Here is an 18430-nt window from a genome sequence, read left to right on the forward strand (position 1 = left end):
TTGCCAGAAGCGGCCGGCGGAGGCCCCTCCCCCGCCGTCTATCCTCCCGAATATCGCCTCGGATTCACTTCTCTGCACGTCCTACCTTCCAGTAAGTGGTCGCTTCTCTGTTCAGAGAGTTGTTGCTACTGTCCTGTTCGATCTCCTGTTGAGTTCGTAGGTGTTCAGAATGGTTTGATCCCTATTCAGTTGAATTCCTGAGACCAGACAAAATCTAGGTCTCCTACTCCTCCGCCATCTTGCTCCTAAGCTCTATTTTAAACATTCTTAGCTACTTTTGACATCATCTGCCCTTTAAGGCTGACATGTAACATAGCAAAATGACTCAACATAGTGATTCCTTTGGCAAGGTGTATTCTCACAAGGCAAGAAAATTTTAAATGAAATGATATCCTTGATTTGTCCAGTCTCCAAGTGCTTTCTCCATTTTGTTATGAAGCCTGAGTGTTTTTGAAGTTACAGGGAGGCGTACTGGAGAGAGGACATGTGAGTGGCAGGACAGTGCTAGGTATACAAGGATTTTAGTAAAACAGTCTTATTTCTGTTCTCAAACTCAGATGTTGAAAACTCTGAGCATTGAAAACTCTGAAAACACTTGAACAGAAAACAGATCAATTTAACTACTTTACAACTAAGGCTGCTTGAGGGATAGAAGGATGGGGTGAGGGGGGGCAGCACCTCCATTGCCTGCCAAAGAAGGTGGGAGACCAGCTTGGGACAGGCCGAAGGAAAGTCTGCACCTGTTCTTTGTACCCCTACCACCTGTTAACCTTTCCTGGGGGGTGCCCATTGCAGTCTGATCTTGTCCAGCCCAGGCTCCAGGGCTGCAGAGGTAGAACAGGGATCCTAGCTGTGTGAAAGAGAGGGTAGTGGTCTTTTTCCCCCCAGTGGTGCTCTGATATGGATGTACAGTGCATACCAGGTACAACTGATCACACAAAAATTGGGCAATATCCATATCAGTTATTGTGGGCTAAATGGTTGCCCCAAAGACATATCCCAATAATGTTACCTTATTTAGAGAAAGGGTCTTTTAGATGTGATTAAGATAAGGATTTTGATGTGAGATCATCTTGGATTATCCAGGTGAGCCTTCAGTGCCATCACAAGTGTCCTTAAAGAGAGAGGAAGAGGGAGATGTCACACGCACAGAGAAGGCAGTGAAGTGGAGGAGAGATGTGACCATAAGCCAAGGAGTGCCAATAGCTGGAAAAGGCAAGGTGCGCCTTCTCCAGAGCCTCTGCAGGGATCATGGCCCCTGCCTACACTATGATTTCAGGCCTCTGGACCCGAGAACTGTGAGAGAATAGATTTGTGTTGTTTTGTGCCACGTAGCTTGTGATAATTTGTTATGGCAGCTACAGGAAACTCACATATGCTTTGTTGGACAGAACAGCACTGTTCTGCTGATCACGTGCATGCTGGGCTGTGTGGCAATCTTATATGCTATAACAGCTTCTCAGTTTCTCTTAATTTCTGTGCTTATCTTGTTGTGAACCAGCAGTGAAGAGTTGGGTGGATGACCACCTTTGAGTACCAGTGGTCTAGTCTCCCTTGTTTTATGGATGAGGAGACCGAGGCCCAGAGAGGAGGCAGTAGGACTGAGGTTAGAGCAGGTGCCTCTGCTGCTCAGAGTGGAGAGACTGGAGGTGGTACCAGCCTCTTGGGGGCCAGGCCTGGAGTGAGCAGACTGGAGCGCTGCCCTTCAGCCTGTCCTGCAGGTCAGCTGGTGTCCCTGGGGCTATTCTCTGACCTGCTGAGTGAAAGCCCGTGGAGCACAGGGCTGCTTAGAAGGCCCAGAAGCCAGGGGACTCCTATAAAGCCTGATAGCCAACAGCAGCAGACAAGGGATCCTGTCAAGGCTGAAGGTCCTGGCTTGCTCTTGACTTCATTTCCAGCTGACTGCTTCAGTCTCTGTGGTTTGGGTCATACTTTCCCTCTGTAGCCCAATTTTACCTTTCTACATTTTCTGAGTGGTAATGAACTCTTAGAGAATATGGCATTCGATGACAATCATCTTGACTCTTATGCTGCTGGAATAAAGCCCATCCAGCTTCACTCGGCATTTGGGGCTCCTGAGGAACCTTCCCCTTTCCATCCCTGCCTCTTGCCCCTCCCTTTCACACACCTTTATCTCTGAACTTCACCAAAATCATTGCTGCCTGGTAGGGGGGCTTGAAGAGGTTAGTTTCATGAAGCCCTACAGTGGGTGAGTTCATGGTTGACCAACTCAAGAACCAATGGAAAAATATGGCAAGAGGATGGTAGGCATACATCGCTGAAGCTCTCAGGAAAAAAAAAGTGTACATTTACTAAAATAGACCACAAGCAGCACAAACAGCCTTGTCAGTCACTAGTATGTCAGCTAAGTCATCTGGTCTACCACCCAGCCCAAGATGAGCCACCAGATGACTGTAGCCACATATGTTAACCAGGCAAGACCAGAGAAAAACCACCTGGCTGAGCCCAGCACTAATTGTTGACCCACCAAACCATGAATAAATAAAATGTTTATTGTTTTATACAGAAAAAAACCCCCACAGTAAATCAATCTTCAAATTATTACACTTCTTATTTTACTGGAGATGGGCAGTATATAGTTGATTATTCCCTGTTTGCTATAGATACTTTTCAGAGTCTCGTACCTTTGTATTTTCAATGAAATTCCTATTTGCTTTGTTTTGTTATGGATGATGCCCATATGAAGAGCCCCTTCCCCCCAATATCTCGGCCTCCATCTTAATGTCTAATACTGTTGGGATTAGGAATTACCTGTTGGGTCTACCCTCTGGGTCTCACACATGCCTCCTATCCTTCTCTCTCAGCTGTTATGGGACAGTCGTTGAGAGGCCCCGGGTCACTTTCTCCCATCTTCTTTTATTTTTCCCAAGGCTTTGTTCCAGAAGCCTCTCTTTCTTCACCCTCTACTTCTGCTCTTTTTCTAGTCCCAACCCTGGATCTCTTATTAAGTCAGTGACTCTTGGTTGCAAGGAACCACAGTGCTCTTGGGCCAGCTCACTTAGCAGAGGGTTTGTTGTAGGAATCTCAGGAATGCAGGGAGCAAAGCTTGACCAGTCTACTGGGAAGTGGAGTGGGAAGGCCCCTTAATTCAGCGATTGTACAGTGCATGGTCCTGCTCACCTCCTCTGTGTGTGTGTGTGTGTGTGTGTGTGTGTGTGTGTTTGTGTCTTTCTCTGAATAAGAGCCCACCGCTGCTTGCCTAAGTTTGCCCGTCTTCATCCTCAAATGAGGGAGGTTGGGAGGGAGGCACTGTCCATCTCCAAGCTAACCAGTTTGGGGAGGGAAGCCATGGGACTGCCCGCTCTGTATGGACTGGGGGGAGTGTCCCCAAAAAAGGGGTCTGGGGAGGGGTAGTTCCCCAAAACCTATTACACCTTATTCTGATTTCTCAACAGGAGTAACTCAAGTCACCTTTACTGGAAATCAGTTGGCTGAAGTACTGAAACTGCAGTTCTTGAAGTTGAAGAAAAGGTAAATGGAAGTAAATTTGTACCTATTAAAATTTCTTCAAAGGGAAGCCAGTGTTGGAGGCGAGATTACTGTTTCCGGCATTCCTCAAACATGCCCAGTCCTGTATGTACTCTTTTCCCCTCCTCTCTGCCTGGCCAGGTTCCTGTAGATCCCTGAAGGTCTTTACTTCCCTGGAAATGAAGCCTTTTATATATTTGTTTTTTAAAGATTTAATTTATTTAGAGAGTGTGAGGGGTGGGGGGCAGAGGTAGGATGACTCCCCGCTGAGTGAGGAGCCAGACCCAGGGCTTGGCTCCATCTCATGACCCTGAGACTGTTGCAGGGTTCTTGTCTCACGGGCAAAAGAGTGAAGTGAAGTGAAAGTTGATTAAGTGAAGGTGAGAACAGAAAGGAAAGGAAAGGAGCTCTCTAGAGTGAGAGGGGTCCCGAACGGGTTGCCACTGAGGGCTTTTATGGTGGGTCTTTTAGAGAAAACTGACAAGGGAACTTGGTAAATATTTTGTCTAAAACATTTAAGACAAACAAGGTAGATTTGTAAATATTAGGAAAATATCTCGTCTATATTTAGAACAAACAAGGCAGATTTGTTAATGTTCCCTTCTCTCTGGTTAATATCTTGTCTATAATATTTCTCCACATCTGGGATTTCTGTGAGCCTGGTCACATGGCCCTCTACCTGTCTGTCCCTCCCTTGCCTTGCCCGTCCCTTACTTAAGACCATGGCTTGAGCCGAAATCAAGAGTTGGAAGCTTCACCGACTGAGCCACCCAGATGTCCTGGAAATCCAGCCTTTTTATTCCCTCCTGGCCGATAGTGACTTTTCCTGCTTTGGAAGCCCTGTAATACTATCTCCTTCTCACTGACATGTATCGTAATGAGCTTGACATGATGCCCCACCCCCGGTCGTTCTTCTGCCAAGGCTCCTTCTCTGTGAACCTTCCCCCATCACCATCATGGTATTTCCACACTTGATTGTAGTTGCCTGTTTACATGTTTTCCGTAATAAGCTCCTCTAGGGCGTATCTGAATGTGCCTGGATGCTCCATAAACATGTATTGGATGAACAGAGCATCAGTCTTCCCCACTAGACAGTCAGCTCCTGTATGAGTTCACTTTGTCCTTCTAGCACTCTGCCATTTACTATCATTCTCAAATCGATTCTGGTCTTTAAGCATTCATCAGAAATTGCCAATCTCTGTCCTCTATATTTGGGGCTGTTGGTGAAATGAAGCTAATAGCAAGGCTTTTCTATCTGACTTTTATTTTTTTATGGGCAATATGGGCCCATGTTAAGAGCAATAATCCAGCACCTGAAAGGGAAGGGAGGTGACAGGCAAGTCAGAACAGCAGTGACTGGGAGCGTGGCCTCCCCGTGGCTGGAGTTGAATGGGCGTTGTGGGAGGTGGGGTTTTGGTCACACTGTGGTTGTGGCCCCTCCTGTCTGCTGGACGGCAGACCCCCTTCTCCATCCATCTGCATGATCTTCTGAGCTGCTCCAGTCAACAGACCCCTGCATCTTCACCCACCTCCCTACTCCAAACCTTTTTGCTTTTGAGAAAAGGTTCCTTTTCTCAAACTGTGTACTGCACCGCTAAATATCCCAAAGAAATTTCTTACTGATCTTCCCAGTTTCGTTGGTCACCATCCCCTGAGAGTCCTTGTTGTAACCTTTCCTACCTCCCAGTAACCAGTAGGTGTCTCTTACCTTTGCATTTTGTCCACCTTTGCAGGATGCTTCTACACACATCACCAGCTTGTGTTCATTCTCCTGCCAATCCTAGAAAACAGGCAGTCAGGCTCAGAGCAATTAGATGTCTTACTTGAGGTCGTGTCACCAGTGTGAATGGAGTTCAGCTTTTTTCTCCCCCACACCATCTTGGTCCTTCTCCTTGGAAGCCACTGCTGCCATCACAAAACCTGGGGCCCTGTCTCCTACCCACCCCCTATGTTCCCTCCAGAGAGAGGACCCTTGACCTTAACCTTCTGTTAAGAGATGCAGCCTGGGGGCACTTGGGTGGCTCAGTCAGTTAAGCATCTGCCTTCAGCTCAGGTCATGATCTCAGGGACCTGGTGATAAGGGAAATCTGTGTTCTAAGGGAGCCAACCAAGCCGCAAGGGAATTCCAGTCCCAGCCCCAGGGCCGTTCTGGGTTTTCCCTCCTGCCCCGCCTGCCGCCCTGCAGTGAAAGTGCCACATATATGGAAATAAAAGTGTATAAATTATCCCCTTTGTTTGTGCTGGGGCCTCAGACCTTTGGAGACCACTCTCCTCTGAGCCCACTGGCATTAAATTAACCTCCTATCCTCCAAGATCTCCGACTACCAGTTGTCGGGTCATCCAGTCCAGATTCCGTAACATTTGGTTCCCCAACCGGGAAACCCAGCCCTGCTGGCCCATTGTTGCCACCGGTTTGGGGGCATCGGTGGCAGTGACAGAACGAGGGACCGGATAGTAAGGGAGAAGGCATGCCCTGCCTAATTTTCAGCAGTCTCTCGCCCCGGTCGCCTCGGGCTGGCCCCATTCCACTGTTCCCGCCAGACTCGAGACTTGGCAGGTGAGGACCTGGTCCCGACGTCAGATTCTAGTAAGGCCTGGGGCCCCAGGACCCAGACAGGCCCATCCGCATTGGGGTGGAAGGGGAGCCTGATCACTTCCAGAGACCTCTTAGAGGTCTCACAGGTAGAGATTCCCAGGGAGGGAATGTAATAACTTCTGGAGTGTGAATATGTGAGTGAATGTGCAGTCTGACCTGGCTTGCTCAAGTGGACTGATTCTGTGACTCCCCGGGCGGGCACCCTTAAGGTCCCCAGAAGCCTACGGAGTCTGAGTGGGCCCGTCTGTGATTCTGTGGTGAACGCCATACAGTCTATAGCGGCATCAAAATAGTTTGCAATCATAAGTCCCAACGCTGAGACCGCTATGGCTAAGCCTCACCTAAGCTCCTTCAGGACACGGCCAGACGGGCATCTGATTGGTCTCCTCATCATGGGAGGCACCCCCCGCCCCTTGTCTGTCTCTGCGTCACTGCACATGGGAACATCACCATGGGGTCAGGGCAGAATAAACACTGTGGTTCTAGAGACCATGATCAAAAATTTCAAGAAGGGGTTTTCGGGAGACTATGGAGTCAGGATAAACCCCGGCAAATTGAGAACCCTATGTGAATTGGAATGGCCCACCTTTAATGTCGGGTGGCCTTCAGAAGGGACATTGGATGTCCCAACAATTCATCGAGTATGGCGAGTCATAACAGGAGAACGAGGACACCCTGACCGGTTTCCGTACATTGACTCCTGGCTAGGAATTGCCCAGACCCTTCCCCCCTGGGTGCGATTCACTTGCAATAGGCAGGGACAGGCCAAGGTCTTAATCGCCTCATCTAAGCGACCTAAGGAAGATCAGCAAAAGCCCCAGTCTTCACAAATCCTAGCCGGAAGTCCCAAGGACGAACCGATCCTGCCCCGACCGTACACACCCCCAAGACCATCTATACCTGGCCCTTCAGCTCCAGGCACTCCGCCGCCAGCGGTTTCACTGGTGCTCCCAGGCCCAGAGGATCCACCGGCGCCCCCAGGCCCAAAGGATCCACTTTCTCCAGGACCAGCAGCCAGGCTGCGCCCCAGGCTGGGCCCTCCAAATGCTGGTATGAGAGACGCGGGAACCCAAGAGGCACGATGAAGATGGGACGGTCCAACCCGGCCATTCCATGATGTATTATCAGCCCTTCTCCACCACCAACCTCCTCAACTGGAAACATAACACTCCATCCTACTCTGAAAAACCACAGGCCATGGTAGACCTCATGGAATCCCTCTTCCAGACTCATCGTCCAACCTGGGAAAACTGCCAACAGTTACTCCACAACCTGTTTAACACAGAAGAGATGAGGAGAATAATGAGAGGAACACGGCAATACCTAGAAGAGCACGCACCAGCGGGAGTCATCGACCCTGCTGCCTGGGCTAATACGGCCGCACCCAAGGAGCGCCCAGCATGGGACTTTACCACGGATGAGGGACAGGTCCACGTCTGCCGATACCAGGAGGCCCTTCTCCAGGGAATCTGGGCAGGAGCTAAGAAACCCATGAACATGACTAAAGTATCTTCGGTCACTCAACAACCAGGGGAGTCCCCCGGGGACTACTACGAGAGATTATGTAAAGTCTACAGGATATACACTCCATTTGACCCCGAGGCACAGGAAAGCCAGCAGATGGTAAACACCTCCTTCGTGGCTCAGGCCACCCAGACATTAGAAAACTTCAGAAACTAGAGGGTTTCGCCAGGATGAACATCCCCCAACTAATAGACATTGCCAATAAGGTCTCCATGAACAGGGAGGTCACAGCCAAATGGGAAGCCGACAAAAAGATGAAAAAGAAAGTCAGCCTCCTGGCCGCCACCCTGAAAGAAAAGGACAACACAAAGACAGGGAGACCCCAACCACCGAAAGGGGGGAAACCCGGAACCCCCTTGGCAAGGGATCAATGTGCCTACTGTAAGGAGAAAGGGCATTGGAAAAACGAATGTCCCAGCCAGGGAAAGGCTCAGAAGCCCAGCCGCTACAAGGAAGAACCCCGAGAGGAGGACCTCATAGGCCTTGCGGGAACAGACTCAGACTGAGGGGGACCAGGCTCTTTCCTCCTTGGCCCCCGTGAGCCCACACAGAATGAAAGTAGGGGACCAACCAGTGACTTTTATGGTTGATACTGGGGCCAAGCACTCTATTGTCACCTCCCCAGTGGCCCCTTTCAGCAAAAGGACTGCGACCATCCTTGGGGCCACCGGGGCTTGGATGATACAGCAGCCCTTTTGCCAGGCTCACCAGTGCGAACTCGGGGGCCACAAGGTCCGACATGAATTCCTTTATCTGCCTGATTGCCCCATCCCTCTCCTGGGCCGAGACATACTCTCCAAGCTTGGGGCTCAGATAACCTTTGAGCCCACTGGACATACTAGCCTCTGGTTGAACCCAAGGCCAGAGGAGACGGGGTCTCTGGTACTAGCAATTACCACACCGAGGGAAGAAGAATGGAGGCTATTCTGTGCCCAGGCCCAACCGACCAGCCCGCCAGAGTTCAGACTTGCCTTCCCTTCAGTATGGGCTGAAGACAACCCACCTGAACTGGACTGGAATCAGGCCCCTATCATTGTTGAACTGATCCCAGTAGCCCAACCTCAGAGGCAAAGGCAATACCCCCTTCCACAAGAAGCTAAGATCAGCATCCAAGAACATCTGACCAAACTCAAAGAAACAGGTATTCTAGTCGAGTGCCAGTGGGCCTGGAATACCCTACTCCTGCCAGTCAAGAAGCTAGGAGGGGGATACCGACCAGTTCAAGACCTGCAGGCCATCAACAAGGTGACCATCTCTCTGCACCCAGTGGTCCCGAATCCATACACCCTCCTCGGCCAAATCCCAGGGTCGGCCAGATGGTTCACTTGCCTAGATTTGAAGGATGCCTTCTTCTGCTTCCGCTTAGCTCCCCAGAGCCAGCCACTGTTTGCCTTTGAATGGACTGAACCTGATACAGGGCACCAGATGCAACTGACCTGGACGCGCCTCCCGCAGGGGTTTAAAAACTCCGGGCTGGCCGCGGACCTCGCCAGCTTCCCAAGAGAGGCCACACAATGCACCCTCCTCCAGTATGTGGATGACCTCCTCCTCGCCAGTGACACACAAGAAGGCTGCACAAAAGGCACAAAGGCCCTCCTACAGGTCCTGGCAGACTCGGGATACCGAGCCTCATGGAAGAAGGCACGCTCTGCCAACAACAGGTCCGATACCTTGGTTTCCTCCTCACCCAAGGGAATAGAGAACTGGGGCCAGAGAGGAAAAGGGTCAACATCTCCCTGCCATAGCCCCAGACAAAAAGGGGCCTACAAGAATTCCTGGGGGCTGCAGGATTCTGCCACATCTGGATCCCTGTGTTCTCGGCAATAGCAAGACCCCTTTATGATCTCTTAGGGGGACCGATCGAGAACTCCCTGCCTGGACCACGGAAGCAGAAGCCGCTTTCACAGAGATAAAGACCGCCCTGGGGCGGGCTCCAGCCCTGGGCCTACCAGATGTAGAAAAACCCTTCAATGTCTTTGTGCATGAAAAGGAAAAAATAGCGCTTGGAGTACTCACCCAGACTGTTTGGCCCTGACAACAGCCAGTTGCATATCTGTCAAAGAAGCTGGACCCCATGGCAGCGGGATGGCCGCTGTGCCTGAGGGTGCTGGCAGCCACAGTCCTACTCATCAAGGAGGCGGACAAACTCACCCTGGGGCAAGAACTTATGTCAAGGTCCCTCATGCAGTTGTGTCCCTCATGAACGCACAGGAACACCGCTTCCTTTCCAGCTCTCAGCTAGCACAATACCAAGGGCTCCTCTGTGAAAACCCACGGGTCACCCTCGAAACAGTAAGGACATTAAATCCAGCAAACTTTCTCCCCATGGAAGAGGGGGAACCAGACCATGACTGCTCCGAGGTGACTGATGAAGTCTACACGAGCCGTCCAGATCTGCAGGATCAAGCAGTAAAGAATCCAGAGCTCACGCTGTTCAGCGATGGCAGCAGTTACCTACAAAAGGGTGCTCAAAAAGTGGGTTATGCAGTAACCACAACCACTGAAGTCCTAGAAGCTAAGGCATTATCAGCTGGACAGTCAGCCCAACAGGCTGAATTATATGCCTTAGTCCGAGCCCTCACACTTGGTGAAGGCAAGTGAGTCAACATCTATACTGACTCTCGGTGCACCTTTGCTACTGTACATATACTTGGAGCCATCTACAAGGAAAGGGGCCTCCTAACTACAGCAGGAAAAGTTATCAAGAACAAGGAGGAGATAGTGAGACTCCTTGAAGCTGTCTGGCTTCCAAAGGAAGTAGCAATCCTGCACTGTAAGGGACACCAGAAAGGAGATGACCCCGTAGCGCGGGGAAATTGTCTGGCTGATGAGGCAGCCAAGACCACAGCCAGTGAGGACATGGACAGAGCCCCTTCCCTCACCATGGCCCTGACACCCCCGGAAGAAGTCCTTCCACCCAATTACACTAAAGAGGAAGAGAATGGGCCATGGCTGAGGGAGCCACCCTGACTGAAAAGGGATGGTGGATGATGCCAAATGGGCACATCTTTGTTCCAATAGCAACTGGAGGGCATCTAGTCAAGGAACATCACCAACTCACTCATCTGGGAAAAACTGCATAGAGGCCCTTCTCAAGAAGCACAACTACATCAGTCAGCTGCCAGCACTGTGCCGAGCAACAAGTGAACGGTGCATAACATGTGCTAAAAATAATGCTCGGTCTGCACCACGGCCCCTGCCAGGTGTCCAGAGGGTGGGAGCAACCCCCTTCGAAGATCTAGAGTTAGACTTCACAGATGTGCAGCCGAGCAGGGGCTTCAGATATCTTCTAGTAATAGTGTGCACATACTCTGAGTGGGTGGAAGCCTTCCTGACCAGGACGGAGCAAAGCCGGGAAGTAGCTAAAGTCCTCTTGCGGGAGATCGTGCCCTGGTTCGGTCTGCCATTAACAATCCATAGTGACAATGGACCTGCATTTGTGGCAGACATTGTACAGGTCTTGACCAAATCTCTAAACATCACTTGGAGACTCCACACCGCTTACCGGCCCCAAAGTTCAGGGAAAGTAGAGCGAATGAATCGCACCCTCAAGGGAACCTTAGCAAAGTCAGGAGACTAACCTCCCATGGCTGGATCTGCTACCCCTAGCTCTCCTGTGTGCTTGCTGCACACCTGGGACACTGGGTTTCTCTCCTTTTGAATTAATATATGGACGGCCTCCCCCATGCTTGGGGAGCCTTCCAGGAAACTTACATCAGGTTGGAGATAAAGAAATAAAGAATGAAGGGGGAGAAATCGGAGGGGGAGAGGAACCATGAGAGACTATGGACTCTGAGAAACAAACTGAGGGTTCTAGAGGGGAGCGGGGTGGGGGGATGGGTTAGCCTGGTGCTGGGTATTGAGGAGGGCACGTACTGCATGGAGCACTGGGTGTATAATTAAAAACAAAAACTCTAAAAAAATAAAAGAAAGCTGCTCCTTTTGAGCAGCTTCAGTCCCTGGGGGCCACCCTAAATAAATTACAAAAGTACACCATTGAGAGAGGGCCCCAGTCTCCTTAGGCTCTCAGGTACACTCCTTCCAGACAGGGCACTCAGTTTGGGTGAAAGATTGGAAGAAAGACCCCCTCAAACCGCAGTGGATAGGGCCCCACACTGTTGTTCTACCACCCCTACTGCCCTCAAGGTCTCAGGTGTCACCCCCTGGGTCCGCCACTCCAGAGTGAAGAAAGCTCATCATTCGGATGAGAAGCCGCATTAGTGGAGAGTCCAGCCAGACCTCATGAACTCGCTCTGGCTTCACCTTCGATGAGACCCCACCGACTGATGGACACCTGTCCACCATGGTCCCTGGCTCTCATGATTTTCCTCCTCTTGGGAGTCGGACTCTACACTGTTGCCCCTCCTGACTGGACTTTGCCCCAGAGGCTTACTGTTGCCATTGCTTATTGAGTGTCCCTAGGGTGTATTACTGCACTCACTTGTCCACAGGTTTCATCTGCTGACAGGTTAGCCACAATGGCTCTCTCTACCTAAGGTTGTAGACCCTGCTTTTATTGGCCCTCTGCTGTCTACTCCTGAGTGCATGTCACCATGGTTTTCCTGGCCCCAGTCAGTTCCGGTTTTCTGCTACCTGGTATGCTGTTCCTCCTCACTGTCCCTAGCTGCCCAGCCAGGCAAGGGGGGCAAACTCTCATATCACCATTATTGGCAAATGAACTTACCAGCTTATCCCCCTCAATCCTGCACCGGCGCCCCCACTGACTTCTTCCACCTGGGATGGGCACACACCAAAGGTTCACCTCCATTTTGAGGGATGCCAGCTTCTTGATACCTCCTGGGAGCCTTATAGACGGTGTTCCTGCCGTGGCCCTCACTCAGGTTACCAGCTGGTAGATATCTACAGCCAAACACCTGCCCTCAGTTCTGCTCGCAAGCCTGGGGATATGAGTCATGGGTGGCGACTTGGCCGGCAATGGAACGATGGTCCACCAGGTGGTGGCACCTCAAACAGCGCAGTGACATCTGGATTTCCTTGTCACGCAACACCACCCCATCCTCTTGCTCTAACAATCACTGTATACCGCTCACCCTCTCAGTCTTAGAACCCAGTGCCACCTCATGGGCCACAGGAATCACTCTCCTGTTGGGCCAGTATCACTCTATAGGGACCGACCCTATGGCCAGGTTTATGATTAAGTCCGTGTTCGCCCCAAGCCTTGCAGTCAACCCCCAGAGTCGGAGAGAAAATAACTCACCCTGGCATATCCCGCGTATCCCTGGGTGCCCCATCCACACGCAGCTAGCATCTATAGGGCAACTGTTAAGTATGATTAACTCCTCCCACCAAGCACTTAACCACTCAAATCCACCCGTAGCATCTGACTGCTGGATCTGTTTGAAGCCCCGTCCCGCCCAATACCTAGGTGTCATCCTCAACCAGTCCATCATGTCGCTCCCACCTCGGCACCGGGGACCTCAGATTATCCCTTTCTGGCTCCAGTCCCGCTGTATGGAAACTCTTTCTGTCCTGTCACGGGCCACGTCAGGTCTGTGCGCCTAACAACACTTTTCTGGCTTGTGATCAAGGTGTATACATCTGCATCACCCCGCACAATCAATCATGCACGCTTGTCAGTCTCTTACCCGATCTTCCAGTTCTCCCCGGGAGGGATACCCCACTCATATGTATGGAGACCTCCTAGCCGCCCCCAACGCTCCCCCGCAGTCATCCCTCCTATCGTGAGCCTGCTGGCCACATCAGGTATTGCCCTCGGTGTCAATGGCGTCGAGATGTTCCAGGTTCGGTATCAGGGGTTAACTCAACAACTCATGGTGGACTTTTCCGCCCTCACTCAGTCAGCCCTGACCCTGCAGCGCCAGCTCGATTCACTGGCCTCAGTGGTCCTCCAAAACAGGCTTGGGCTTGACTTACTCACAGCCATGCGGTGGGGGGTGGGGCTCTGCCGCTTCTTACAGGAGGAATGTTGTTTCTATGCTAGTGCGTCGGGGGTGGTCCAAGAAACTGACCCAGTTACAGGAATGAGTAAATCACGGGTGGGAAGCACTCCAGCAGACGACTTGGTGGGATTCCCTCTTACAATGGTTCCCTTGGATCGCCCCCCTTCTTGGCCCCCCTCCTAATGTTCCTCCTCACAGTAGCATTTGGTCCTTGTATTTTTAATGCCCTTACTAGGTTTATCACTGCTCAAATGGCTAAGATCAGACTCCAGTTGCTCCTTACTCACTATCGCCCCTTAGAGAATAAAAATGATGCCCTCTAAACTAGGTGTTTAAAGGGGCATCAAAGGGGGGAATGATAAGGGAAATCTGTGTTCTAAGGGGGCCAACCAAGCCAGCAAGGGAATCCCAGTCCCGGCTGCAGAGCCGTTCCGGGTTTTCCCTCCTGCCCCGCCTGCTGCCCTGCAGTGAAAGTGCCACATATAGGGAAGTAAAAGTGTATAAATTGCCCCCTTTGTGCTGGGAGCTCAGATCTTTGGAGATCACTCTCCTCTGAGCCCACGGGCGCTAAATAAACCTCCTATCTTCCAAGATCTCCAAGTGCCGCTTGGTTCTTCTGTCGGGCGATCCAGTCCAGGTTCTGTAACACTGGGATCAAGCCCCCCCATCAGGCTCTCTGCTCAATGGGGAGTCTGCTCTCCCCTCTGCCTGCCACTACCCCACTTGTGCCCTTGTGCTTTCTCAAGCTCTCTCTGTCAGATGAATACATAAAACCTTTTTTAAAAAAGGAGGAGGGGCGCCTGGGTGGCTCAGTCGGTTAAGGGACTGCCTTCGGCTCAGGTCATGATCCCAGGGTCCTGGGATAGAGCCCCACGTCGGGCTCCTTCCTCAGCGGGGAGTCTGCTTCTCCCTCTCCCTCTGCTTGCCACTCCACCTGCTTGTGCTCTCCCTCTATCTCTATCAAATAAATAAATAAAATCTTAAAAAAAAAAAAGAGGGGGGATGCAACCTGACCTTGGTGTTACCCCCACCCCAGCTTTCTGGAAAAAGTCGTTTTCTTACTTCCAGGGCCTTCCAGTCAATCTTCTAAGTTTTCTTTTTGTTAGGGCTTATTTAAATGCAGGAAATTTAATTAGTTTACGTTAATACCGCACTGTCTTACTCTACCGAAAGGCACTAACGGGTTTAATCTAGCTGCTTCTAATGATGGTTTTTCTCTCCCTTCTCCTTTAAATAATTGTAAATACTTCTATTTATCAAGGCAGCAGAGCACGGTGCTTTATTGCCATGTGGAACTGTGTAGTTAAATGTGATTTTTAAAAAATGGCTCAAATTTTAATTAGAAAGCAGATTGTTAAATGACATTTTGATTTGTCCTTTGATGGGGAATTGGAAATAGACCCATCATGATAGGAAACCAGGTTCTAGTCCAGAAGGAGGCATATTAACTTAAGAGCAGGATGTGATTTCAGTGAGTCATTGTTTTCCTAAAATAGGCTGTCTTCTCTGGTCTTCTCTTGAGGGAGAGAGACCTTCCTCTGCATCTGATTAGGGTGCACAGCTGTTAACTCACTGTTTCAAGCCAGAAGCTGGAGAGTCCTCTGTTAACACTCACCTTCCTCTTCCTCCAGATCCCCAAGTCCTTGCGATGCTCCTAGAGTAGATCTTGAATTCACCTGCTGCCCTCCGTGTCCATCCCCCACGTCCAATGACACCAGTAGCTGCCTGGGTTCCTGCAAAGGCTTTTGAACTGCTTGCCTGCGTCCACTCCGCCTTCATTCTGCTTGTCACTTTGGCCTCAGGGTGACCTTTAAAACGCTCATCATATCATTTCAGTCCTTGTTCACACCTGTCCGTGACCTCTTCCTGCGCTTGGATGAATCCCATAGGCCCAGCATGGCCGACGGAGAGGACTGCACGGCCTGGGCCCCAGACCTGGCTAACCTAGCTAGAGGTCTCACAGCACTGTTGACGTCACGTTCAAGTGGCTCCTGAGACACTTTAACCTTTCACTCTTGACTCTCTTGGCAGGCTGCAATGATTTTGATTTTCCAAGGGCAATAAAATAACTGTCAGCCTGGCAAAGGTGCACTTAGAATGGATGTTGTGTTCTGGAAAATGGTATGGGGGGATTTGTTCCTCCAAACCCCAGAAATCAACTCCACAGAGGTGGACCCCTATTTCATTTGGAACTTTATTAAGCAATCAACCAATATGTAATCTGCTAAAATGTTAATACCCCTGCTGCTCTCCAAGTAGCCTCCCTTCCAAATATTTCAGTGTAAGAACGTGTGGAGTCTTTAGCTCTGGAAATCAAGACAGGACTGACATTCTACAGGGAAGAAAAGAAACACTAAATATGAGCACACAGGTTTCCTTTTTAGACACGTTTCTCCTTCTCTGAAGCCCACTTGTGTTCCTTACCTTAACCTTTACTTTTGTGTGTTTGTGGCACAATGTCACACTTGAACAGAGAAATCTCTCGGCCGAGTGACACTCTCTGTTTTCCTCGGGCCTTCCATTAAAGATAATTAATGGGAGGCCTGAGATTCCAGCTGTAGTTTTGGTGCACTGTGACCTCAAATTAAGACCACTTTTCTGTGATCTTGAATTTGTAACTTTTTATTGATACCAGTTTGGTGGTTCAGTCTGATGAGTTACAAACCAAGATTATAATGAGAATAGCAGGCGAGGTGATCCTAATACAGGGTGATGAGCACTGTGGCGTTACGAGGTGCCATGGGAGCACAGAGATGAGCCCCTTACCCACCTAGGCGCCTGGAAAGTCTTGAAATGCTTTCAAGGGTGTGTGACCCGTGAGATGGGTCTCGAAGGAGAAGTTTGCCAAGCGGGAGGAGTGACTGACTGGGAGAAAAGAGGCAGAAAAGGGCATTTTGGACAGCTGCATGGATGGAGGCCTGGGAGGTCAGCAAGGGCGTGGTACGCCCCGAAAACTGTATGGGGGTGGTTGTGGCTGCTGCAGGTGAAGGTGTGGACTGAGGACTGACTGATGGTCCGGGGGCCTGATGCTGCAGTAGAGCATTCCCATGGCATTCTATGCTGGAGTTTCCTGGGTCACATTTGTCTTTTGCGCTCGGAATTCTGTAGGCTTGGCCTCTACTTTCAAGGCTTCTTCTCAATGGCATTGACCCAATCCAGACACACAAGGCCTTTTATTAGGTTTATTAGGTTTTGTGGGTATGGGACTCAAAATGCCACAGACTACCAAGTTTAAGGTATATCCGTAGGCTGTCTACCAAGAATTACAAAGACATTTTTAGAAGTTACTGAAATGTGGTTGGTGTTAAATTACAGCCCTGCTGGAGTTTATGAATGACTCCATTTCCTGTTCCTTTGGGGTCTGGCTGCCTTGTCATGCTTGGAAGTGGTAGGTTTCAGGCTCCTATGAAGCACAGACCTATAGGCTGTTGGATTTCCTGTAGATGTTGGCGATGGCACTATACCGTGGTATATCAAAACCATCTTGAATTAGTGATAATTTGTAATTGCTCAGAATCTAGATGTTGAATTATCAATTACTGTTAGCTTAGCTTTCTCACTGTTTAGCATGATTTGGTTGGTGGTTAACCTTAACGTATAAAATCATGCATATTTATACCAGGAATGTGTTTTGGCCCAAGAGTTTCCAACAACTAGGCTTTAAAACCTATATGAGGTTTAAATGGGTCCTCCAGGGGCGCCTGGGTGGCTCAGTCGGTTAAGCATCTGCCTTCGGCTCTGGTCATAATCTCAACATCCTGGGATCGAGCCCCGCGTCGGGTTCCCTGCTCGGTGGGGAGTCTGCTTCTCCCTCTACCCTCCCCTTCCTCCCCCCCCCCACCCATGCTCTCTCTTTCTCAAATAAATAAAATCCTTAAAAATAAATAAATAAATGAGTCCTCCATATACCTTTGCTAAAGAAGATGCACATGTCTCCCGCACGTGGGGCTGGGCAAGTTGTAGCGTCCTTTGCCCGCCGCCACAGGCAGTGATCTTAGAAGGATTTAGAAATGTTTTGAGCAGGCAGGAAGGTCAGGCAGGGAAACACAGGTTAGGAGGCTGTTGCCGAACTCTTCACGAGCAAAGATGCGGGCCTGACCTGGTGGGGCGATGTTTGAGATATGTCTAGGATGAGGGACTGGTAAGACTCGGGGAAGAATGTGATATAAGAACAGGGGAGAGGGGACGTGTCCAGGAAAACCTCGAACCTCTGGCCTGGGCACCATGAGTAAGAGAAACAGGCTTCTATCATTCAGCAAATACTTAATAAACCCCTGGTGGGAGGGGGGAGGTAGACAGAGAATGATTAACTCTTTGAAGAGGCAGAGCGAAAGAAGGGCTATTTAATTAATTTATTTAAGATTTATTTCTTTATTTCAGTGAGAGAGAGAGCACAAGTACGGGGGGGAGGGCAGAGGCAGAGGGAGAAAGAGCCTCAAGCAGACTCCGTGCTGAGCCCCCGCCTCTGTGCAGGGCTCCATCTCACGCCCCTGAGATCAGACGTGAGCCGAGACCCAGAGTCGGATGCTCAGCCGACTGTGCCACCCAGGCGCCTCAAGAAGGGCCATTTTAAAGGCATAAGAGGAGGCAAAATGGTAACTGATTTTGACCAATGGGATCGGGCAGGTTTTCTCAGCGGCGAGAGTGTGTGAAGTAGGCCAAGATGAAGAGCCCTGGGGTTAGGCACGCGTTCAGTGGGACAGGAGTGTGACTGCTCCGTGTGATGTTGGGGGCAGAGTTGGGCTGGGCACTCAGGGCCTGGAAGGCCAGGCCAAATCTGCACTGTGTTTTGCTGGTCCTGGGGGCCACTGCAGGCTCTATAGTTAGAGGACTAAGATCAGAGCTTGGATTAAGTGAGGTCATTCTGTCTGGAGATTGAGGAACCAGGAGGTGGAGGCAG

The 18430-nt window shown here is 50.4% G+C and overlaps 1 long non-coding RNA gene across 5 annotated transcripts in view; it reads left to right on the forward strand.

Moving 5' to 3' along the window:
- The window catches only part of LOC113914331, a 76651-nt gene that overhangs the window by 42683 nt on the left and 15538 nt on the right, over positions 1–18430 (forward strand). For all 5 annotated transcript variants that reach the window (XR_003517440.2, XR_003517443.2, XR_003517439.2 and 2 more), the window contains exon 2: positions 3417–3492. This is a non-coding gene — a long non-coding RNA (uncharacterized LOC113914331). The remainder of the gene's footprint in view (positions 1–3416; positions 3493–18430) is intronic.

Source organism: Zalophus californianus, chromosome 11, assembly GCF_009762305.2.
Source record: "Zalophus californianus isolate mZalCal1 chromosome 11, mZalCal1.pri.v2, whole genome shotgun sequence".
Classification (NCBI taxonomy): Eukaryota; Metazoa; Chordata; class Mammalia; order Carnivora; family Otariidae; genus Zalophus; species Zalophus californianus.